The sequence below is a fragment of the Phyllopteryx taeniolatus genome, chromosome 13, assembly GCF_024500385.1.
Source record: "Phyllopteryx taeniolatus isolate TA_2022b chromosome 13, UOR_Ptae_1.2, whole genome shotgun sequence".
Classification (NCBI taxonomy): Eukaryota; Metazoa; Chordata; class Actinopteri; order Syngnathiformes; family Syngnathidae; genus Phyllopteryx; species Phyllopteryx taeniolatus.
Window position 1 is genome coordinate 23,104,428 of NC_084514.1, and position 9,032 is coordinate 23,113,459.

General features: G+C 39.4%; 1 protein-coding gene across 1 annotated transcript in view; it reads right to left on the reverse strand.

Moving 5' to 3' along the window:
- Positions 1–6,604, reverse strand: part of nrxn3a (neurexin 3a) — a 213,450-nt gene extending 206,846 nt beyond the window's left edge. Inside the window, exon 1 of the mRNA XM_061796051.1 lies at positions 6,370–6,604. The gene's annotated coding sequence lies outside the window, so the exon portion shown is untranslated. The remainder of the gene's footprint in view (positions 1–6,369) is intronic.
- Between the last annotated feature and the right edge of the window lie 2,428 nt (positions 6,605–9,032).

Below are 9,032 nucleotides of genomic sequence, written 5' to 3' on the forward strand. Positions count from 1 at the left end.
TGTGCTTAACTCCAGAATAATTATTTGAAAAAAAAATAATGCAGATAATACTTCATGTTTTGATCATAAGGGCAGAAGCAAAATCATGCAGTGTAAAAATGCATTATACATAGGTAGAAGGGTTTTCCAGAATTTTTAGGTCAAATTTGGGGGTGCGTATTATACATGGGTGCACATTATACACGAGAAATTACGGTATTTGTTCTGCTTTGTTTGTATGTTTGGATTACTTGGGTTGTTTTCAACATCTGGTGCAATTTTCATGTCAATAGCACCTTTGGAAAAATGGTGACGTGTTAAATACTTATTTCAGCCACTGTCTAAACAAACAAACATGCATACAGGCAATTTAGAGTCTTCAATTCACCTACCATGCATGTTTTTGGGATGTGGGAGGAGATGAATGTATGTATGCATCTTTGTTCTGTCTTGTTTTCCTTCTTCTTCTTGGAATCCAACAATCAGACATGTGAGACATTTACACGTGATGTCTCACTGCAGCTCTCTTTCTCAGAAAATCAAACATTCTCAACCACTCTGCCATGTGTCTCTCATCCAGTCTGCCTAAAAGCTTTTACTATAACAAAAGAAGGGTTTTTTATTTGTCATTTATTGCATATTTTGTTATCATACAATCTCAGCTAATCAAGCACTAATATTCCAGGAGTTGTGGCAAGCTTGGGGCTCTTAGGTTTATACAGATCTGGCTATAGGAGAGAGGGGAGATGGCTTGGTAATGCACGACTGCCTTAACGCACCCGCACAAGCGTGCGCACAAGCACAATCACGCGCACACACGCACGCACACACACACACATTCACACACATCTTAGACTGCATTTGTACTCCAGTGCATAAGTGCTCCAAGCATTTAGCAGTGCATTCAAAGAACATTGTTGGAATCACCATAGAGATGTCACTGGAGGCATTTCATCATCTTACACACTGTACTGTGCTTGTACATACAGTATGTACGTATGTATTTCTCGACCATTTAAAAAAAGTAAAAACAAAACAATTTAAGGCTTGTTTACATTTACACATATTAAAAAGTTATTTTAATCAGTCACATCTAATGTCTAGTATGAAAAGTCTGAAAAGAGTTAAACCCATTTATAAAGCTTTAGGACTCCAGCAAACCAAGGTGACAGCCATTAATTTACATTTATACATTTTAATTGCCGCATTAGGCTTGTTTCAGATCATTTTCAGGTTTCATCAGTGTATGTACATGCGTGTGCGTGTGTGTATGTGTGTGTGTATGTGTGTGTAGTATTCCTGTGTCTGTGCTTGCCTTTTGTTGTAGTATGGGGACCGTCGGGGGTCAAAAGGCTAAACGGCATGGATCATTGTTCTCAGTGAAAGGATCTTTTGACCAACACCACAGGGACGAGTCGACGTACACACGCTGACAAAAGGCAGCAGCACTCTGGATCCTATTAACAACCACAAGCACTGTGTAGAGGGGGGTACTTGTGATTGTGTTTGTCTGTGTGTGCGTGCGTTTGTGTGTGTGTACAAATAAAGCAACCCGTCAGCGGGCCCCTTGTGTTTAAATGGATGCCACTTGCCAGTAATTTTACAGCAGGTGACTCGATCACATGTTCAATGGACAAAAAGCCGCAGCAACATGGCTCAAATGCGGTAACAAAATGTCCCCCACCCATAGTATGTGCTCTCTGAAAAGATTGACTGCAATCTCTCTTTAATTTATCCGCATTATTCGGTGTGAGTGTATTCAAGTAATGTGTTTGATATTTGGTATATTTGCTGCAGTGAAATGATTTGCCCAGCACTGACAGTAAATGGGAGGAGGAGAAACCCGAGTGGAAACAGAGAGCGAGGGAGGATGTTCCACCTCATCCACTCCCACTCACGCAGCTCATGAACCGCCCAGACATCAGCAATCCCTTCCTCTCCTCTCTTTATCACGTTGCTCTAGCACAAACATTTCTGTCTAGGCACACACAGCAGCTTTTATCCAGCCAGCCATTTTAGCTTAATCTCAACCTTGTCGGTGGAAAAAAATTGATATATAACACTCACGATCAAGGTTTTTAATCGCTGTATTAGCTTTATAAAGGTTATTTTCATATAATTTGATCAATAACAGTAAAGACATAACACAAAAATATTGTAATTTAGCAATTTTTTAATGCCACCTTGGTTTCATATGTTGATACAGCCACACTTAAATTTCCATTGATGATTTTAAATTTGAGGCATTCATTGTTAAGGGAATACTTACTGACAGAGTGGTGGCCCATTGAAATACACATTTTTTAAAATAATGGTAAAGACAAAAGTAGATAACGGTAAAGACAAACAGCTTCATAAAAATCAGGTGAGTTGCACTATTTACACGTGTTGCCCTCCAAACTCTGAAGACACAAGGGCATAAGTGATTCGAACTACTCCTTAAACCCATTACACTGTTGGCTTTGTACAATAATAATGACGGTAAACACATGCAACACCTTTATTGATCTAATTATATGGAAATGGCCAGTATTACCCGATATTAGTTTCACGTTGAGATATCCAGTGTAGTGTACTTACAGGTATCATGAAAAAGAACATCTAAATGGAAAATGGTTCATATATTCGGTGTATAGAAGAGATTGACTGGTGGGTAACACATATAGCTGGATCAAAATGTATTTGTATAGGCACACCACAGCTTTTGATCTCTCTCTAAATGAAACAACAATCATTCAGCATTGATAGTCATATATAAAAGCTTAATGGGTAACCTATCAGGCCACGGTTCATGATCATGACACAAATAATGGCATCAGTACTTGTGTATTCCAAATGATAATTGTTGGACTCAAATGCACTACATATACAGGTACTATATTTGCCCTGTTAATGTCAAGCGACAAGCCATGTACCGCAAAATGTTCCGTTTATATTATAGTAAGATATACAACACAACTTTAACAAAAAAAAATTATTTTATGTAATATTTTTTTAGAGGGGAGGTGGGGTGGGGGGGGCGTATGCAGTTTACGTTAATCCATTAAAAAAAATAACAAATCTAAATGTTGCTGTTGCTGCTGAAAATGGTTCTTTTGAGGGGAGAATAAGAAAATGATCCAACCATTTTTGGGGGGTTGAGAAACCGAATTAATTTTTAAGAGGTATGGAGAATAGGACACAAAGAGAATAGTATACAATTACATAATGTCGTGAAGCCAAATGAATAAGCAAAATAAAGACACTCTTTAAAAGGGTTGCGAAATTTACGTCTTGTTGTCTACTGATCTAACTAATTATCATACTAAATATTTATATTCTGTTGCATAGTTACAAATTAAAAACAACCAAGACAAACGTGAATGCAATGGCAACGTCTGTGTGAGGGAGACAGTACACGCGTGGGCAAAACGTGTTCATTCCCCGCTGCTCTGCAGGCAGGACACGCCTTCTTCGGGTTGTGTGGTTCTGCTGCAGCACCCTTCGCGGCATTACATCACCCCGCGTTAGAGAGCACCAGCATCCCACACAGACGCGCGCGTGCGTGCGTGCATCGTTGCAAAACACACAATCACACGGTACACTAACGAAAACAGGAGCACACGCGCGATCGCTGCAGAGACTCCAAAACATTACGGACACCGGACGACAAGAGACGCACGCACACGCACACGCCACACAAGCGCGCCCAACGAATACAGAGCGTATCCCCACCAAAGGAGGCCTTGACGTAACACCTTTGCATCTTACTGAAATGGCCTGCTTTTCATGTTTTTTTTTTCTACTTTATTTTTTTTTCCGCTCATATCATGAAAAACCAGACGACAGTCACTCCTCTTTTTAGTTTCGTGTATTGTAGGCTATCTTGCAGGAGTCTGTAGATATTTTACACACGAATGTATATCTTTAAAAAAGAAAGAAAGAAAAAAGAACATAAACGGATATTAACAGCGAATGATGCTCAAAGTACGAAGAGAGCAGCCGTCTAAATCCTGTATAATATTACTTTCCACGCCCTGTAGGGATTAGTGTTACCTTGAGAGCCCTTGGCTTTTTTTTGCGCTTGATTTGTCAGCGCAGCTAATCACCTGCCAACCAGAGAAAAAAAACAGGACAGCCAAATTACCGAAACTGCCCGATAACACCTCTCCAAAATAAGAAACATTAAAAAGGCAGAGGGGTGTAGTTTTGGCAGAAAATGTCATTTCCCCACAGGCTGTAATCGTCACTAATGCATCGCCTATTTAAATTTCACGGCTGGCAATTTATCGACACTGATCACACGTCCACACACATATATATATATATATATATATATATATATATATATATATATATATATATATATATATATATATATATATATAAACTCACACGCTCCCCAATGCAGCAAGCACGTTTTAAATTACATTAGAAGGCTAAAGCGGCTGTAAGGAGCATACGAAAGAAGACATTATACACTGGCGAGAGAAAAAAAAAAGTCCTTTAAATTGACTTAATTTGATCAATGGTCGCCCATGAATAAAATGTGGTCAACTGACGTATATTATTGTATTATTTTCAAGGAGAAGAGGGGACATTTACGTCCACATTTTAATCATGTGCAACCGAAGTGCATGAGCAAATGGAATAATACTCTTTTCCCAGTGTGCACTATGAATTTGAGTCAATGTTTGAGGATGAAACACCTTTACACCCTTGGCAAAGATAAGGGAGCACGTTGGGGACCACGCCCATTCCGAAGAGCTTCTGGGGGGGGGGGGGGACCCCGATTAGGAATTCCGCGAGAATCATCTAATCCTATTAACTCTTCAAAATGGGACACATGGAAACGTGCTACAGCCATGCATTAAAAAAAAAAAAAAAAAAAAAAAAAACTTAATCGAGCGTCCTCTTGACATTGCGTTTTCTCGCCAGTTTAGAGCTTCACATCAGTTTGATGACTTCACCCACCCACCACCACCCCCTCCCAGGGCGTTGGATATCGGAGATAGAGGCCTCCTGCGTTATTTCACCGCAGGTAGACTCCTCCGTCGCACCAAATAGGGCCTTGTTGCAGTTTCAATATGACGCGCCAGCGTGCAAAAACACTACGACTGACATTTACATTCCCGCTGCTTAGTATTTGAAGATCAGCCGCACAGAGAAGGCCGACCCTGTTAAGCGATGGCTGAGGGTAACAAAAAGACGAAGATATGAATTATCTTCGTCTTCTTGTTATCGATTGGCGCAAAATTCTGCATGAAACGCAAATAATGTTGCAGCAGAGAAGCCATCAACAAACCTCCGTTTAAGAAGACGTCATTTCAGGGAGGTACAAATAAATAAATAAAGAAAACAGTTATCTATTCATTTTAATTATTTTCCACTACACAAAATTGCACACGCACGCACGCACACACTCCTCACATTCACGACAATTGCGGCGTTGATTACGCAGATCAAAAACATTTCCGTCGGTTTTATGTTGATATTTTTACAGTCTACATGCAAATGCAATGGGGGGGGGGGGGGGGACACGCGAAATAATCTCGCTTTTGTGATATGAACGTTTCCATTTTGTTGCACTGATGCTGAAAAAGTGCGCAAGTGCATGGGAAGATTTGCGGCCGCAGGAAAACGGCGCATGAACGGAGGAATGTGAACGATTTTCACATGGTGAACAAATGTGCCACAAGAACGGCGAGTCTCCGCGTGAATGGTATGTTCGGATGATCGAATTATATTAAATTAGACACTTGTGTGTGCGTGAGTGTGCGAGAGAGGGAGCAAGGCGTGTTTGATATGCGCAAAGGGATGTGCCTGGCGTGTTCTATTTGGTTGACATCCTAACATGAACCGAGCGACGAGAACAATGCGAGGACATTGGACACCGGCGTCCCAGTCATTTATAATTCATCTCAACACGAACACACACACACACACAAGAAAAAGGAAATGAATAAAGTAAAAAAACAAATAATAATAATAATAAATCCTCTATCTCCTGGTGGGTGACTGTCATGTTGACGCAAAGCTGAGATGTGAAGTCATGGTGGGAAGACCAAAAGGTTTTAGGAATGATTATACAATTAGTACCTATAAGGGAGGACGCGTGGAATTGTACACCCTCTTGTCACACCGCCTTTCCTCCAGTGTGCTAACATAGAGGCCAACATGAGACATTTCCCCATTTTGAAATCCCCCGAAAACGCCAATTTGCAGCTAAATTGGTATTTTAACGCACAGTGCTGAAATGCTTGAGAGTAAGGCATTTTATTTTCTCGGAAAAGAAACAAAAAACAAATTAACAAAAACACACACACACATTTCCTCCAAACAGAGTTCCATTTGAGAGGTTTAAACGAAGTGAGACAGTAAAAAGGAATAATGAAAAAAAAAAATTCTGACCTCCGTCAATCAGACCCAGCAAGAGCATCGAAATGGTAAATCCAGTTTTAGGTCCCCAGAGAGCTGTTCGTTTGATATATTGTGAAATCCTGGTTGCAGGTGACCACCTGGCGGTTTTGGGGGTGTTTTGAACGTTCGTCTCACAGGTGCATCGACTCCGGTACACGGTGTCCACACAAGGGGGCTTGTCGCTTCGGTGCCACTTGGAGCGGAGGCGCGCGCACGCTACCAGCGCCCACGCGCACCGCTCCGGCCCGCCCTTTCACTCCAAGGGCGCGTCATTTTAAAGGCGCACGACTCCACACGCGCGCGCACGTGTGCACGTGTGGATTAGTGGGATGCATGGCTGGATAGAGGCGTTTTTTTTTTTTTTTTTAAAGAACACGCGGAGTCCAAACCGCAAACTCGACCCCCTGAATCTATCAACGCGTCATTTTGTAGGCTGAAATAAGAATTTAAATAACTGAAAAATATAACAGTCACAACATATATAAGTGCACTCGCGCAATCCAACTTGGGTGATAGAATGGCTTTGGAAAAATAACAATACTTATCACTGGGAAAAGAAGAAGAGGAAAAATCAAACCAACAAACTTAAATGAAAAAACAAATAATAATAAGTTGGGCAATTCAACTCAATGTTTTATGTTTTACTTTTGTGAAAGTTGACTTTCCCCCGCATTTCACAGCAAAGAAATAAGCGTTCACAGAACTGCTGTCCCTTGTATTTAAACCCAACGTGAACATCGAAGTAAAAACAACTCAGCAAATTGTTTTGGAGCAAACAACTTTGCTGTGGTTTGCTGCTTTGTTGTGCTAACTTACATTGTTGCCGTATACGTTGACCATAATTGATATTTGAAAGTTTTTCCAACTTAAATTACCGTTTTAGGTTGTTTCCTTTTACATTGTACTTAATACTTATTACATTATAAATTGCATTGCATCATCCTGAGAGTGTTTCTATTATAACTTATTTAGCTACGTGAGAAATATGACATGTTCGCAGTATGCATTTCAGTTCAACACCACTGCAAATAAAATGTAAAAAAAAAAATACCTCTCCAAAATATCAAATGAATTGTTATTTCTTTTGAAAAGATTTTTACATGGAAGTCAAAACTCAATTTGGTTGGTTCTTTGTGCAGGTAATATCCCGCTATTTTTGAAAGAGCAAAATAATAAAATAGTCACAGTAGTACTTGTTGCACACACAAAGACACACACACACACCTATATTAACATCCTTTGCAACACTGTTTTTTAGTGTTTTGGTAAAATGTTTCACATCTACATCAAATGGCAAACTACCAACACGTTGGCAAGTGATGCCTATAATAACATTGGCAATTCCTACAACCTAACGATGTGTAACAAGAAACCTCTTTTTACAACACTTCACTATTTCAAGTTTCATGCTGGTTGTTAAAGCACAAAAAGATGCTGCAGTATACTGAAACCCTCCTCACAATTGAAAATGCAGATGTTTTTTTCTATGAAAATAAAGTGTACTTAATATAAAGCAATCCTAAGTAATGATGTTGAAAATAATAAAACTCTACGTTGACTTTGCAGGGAATTTTTCAGCTTTTCCGCTGCGTATGTAAATTTGTGTGTTTGTAAGAATCCATTTTCTCTCTTCACATTATCTCCACTTATTCTTGTCCGGTCTCGTTGAAAGGACACCACATTTCTATTTGGGAGAGGGTTACTTTAGGAAAAGCACATGCTGCTGGTATTCCCCTATATACTAAAATACATGGCATGAACCCAAAAAAATTGTATTGGGGCACAATGAATCAATTCATCAGTCAGAGGCTCAAAGTGTATTTTGTGAGAATTTTTTTCAACTTTTCATTTCTTTTGATAAGGAGATCCTCTTGAAACTTGCTGCTGAAAGAGTTTTCCATCCTAAATTGAGTGCACTATGAAATTATATATGAAGCACTGATCATTTATATATGAAGTCCTAATCTGAACATTTGACAACTGTTATCACATAAACAGCAGGGACAATGTGAACAGCCTTCACGACAGAGTGACTCGGTAAAGGTCAAACTTGCCAGCTTCTTTCATAATGGCCATCAACATAAAGCATCTCTCACGCATATAAAAAACAATAAAAATATCATCACCATGAAGGAGAATTCCTTGCAGGGCTGTTGTATTAAATTTTTTTATGGTTTTAAATTAGTGTGTGGGTTTATGTCTCATATCTTGGAAGATGTGTACATTTTTTTTGCTTTGTCATCGTGAGAACATTGCAGACTTCCGGGGAGTATGCCTCTTATCATCCTCGCTGATATGTCTGCTAATAAGCATGCTGTGGCACTTGCTCTCAGCTTTGATGTCCTTTATCGCAACTCAAACACTTTCAGGTTTCTGAATGCTCGTGCGTTCCACATTTTGTTCATTCTGTTAGCAGGTGTTAATGTTTCTTTAATACAAAAAATTTTTTCAACCATATTGAGAATATGAACAAACGTATCGGAACTCTTTGTCAAAGTCAGCTACATGGAGTTAAAAGACTTATTTAATGCTATAAACATTCCATTGTTCTGGACTTAAAAATTATTTCAGCAGGAAAGAAACGCCCCCAAAATACACTCAGTAGTACATTTTAGGCTTGTTTTCTGATGACATATTTGATTTTCAGCCAGATT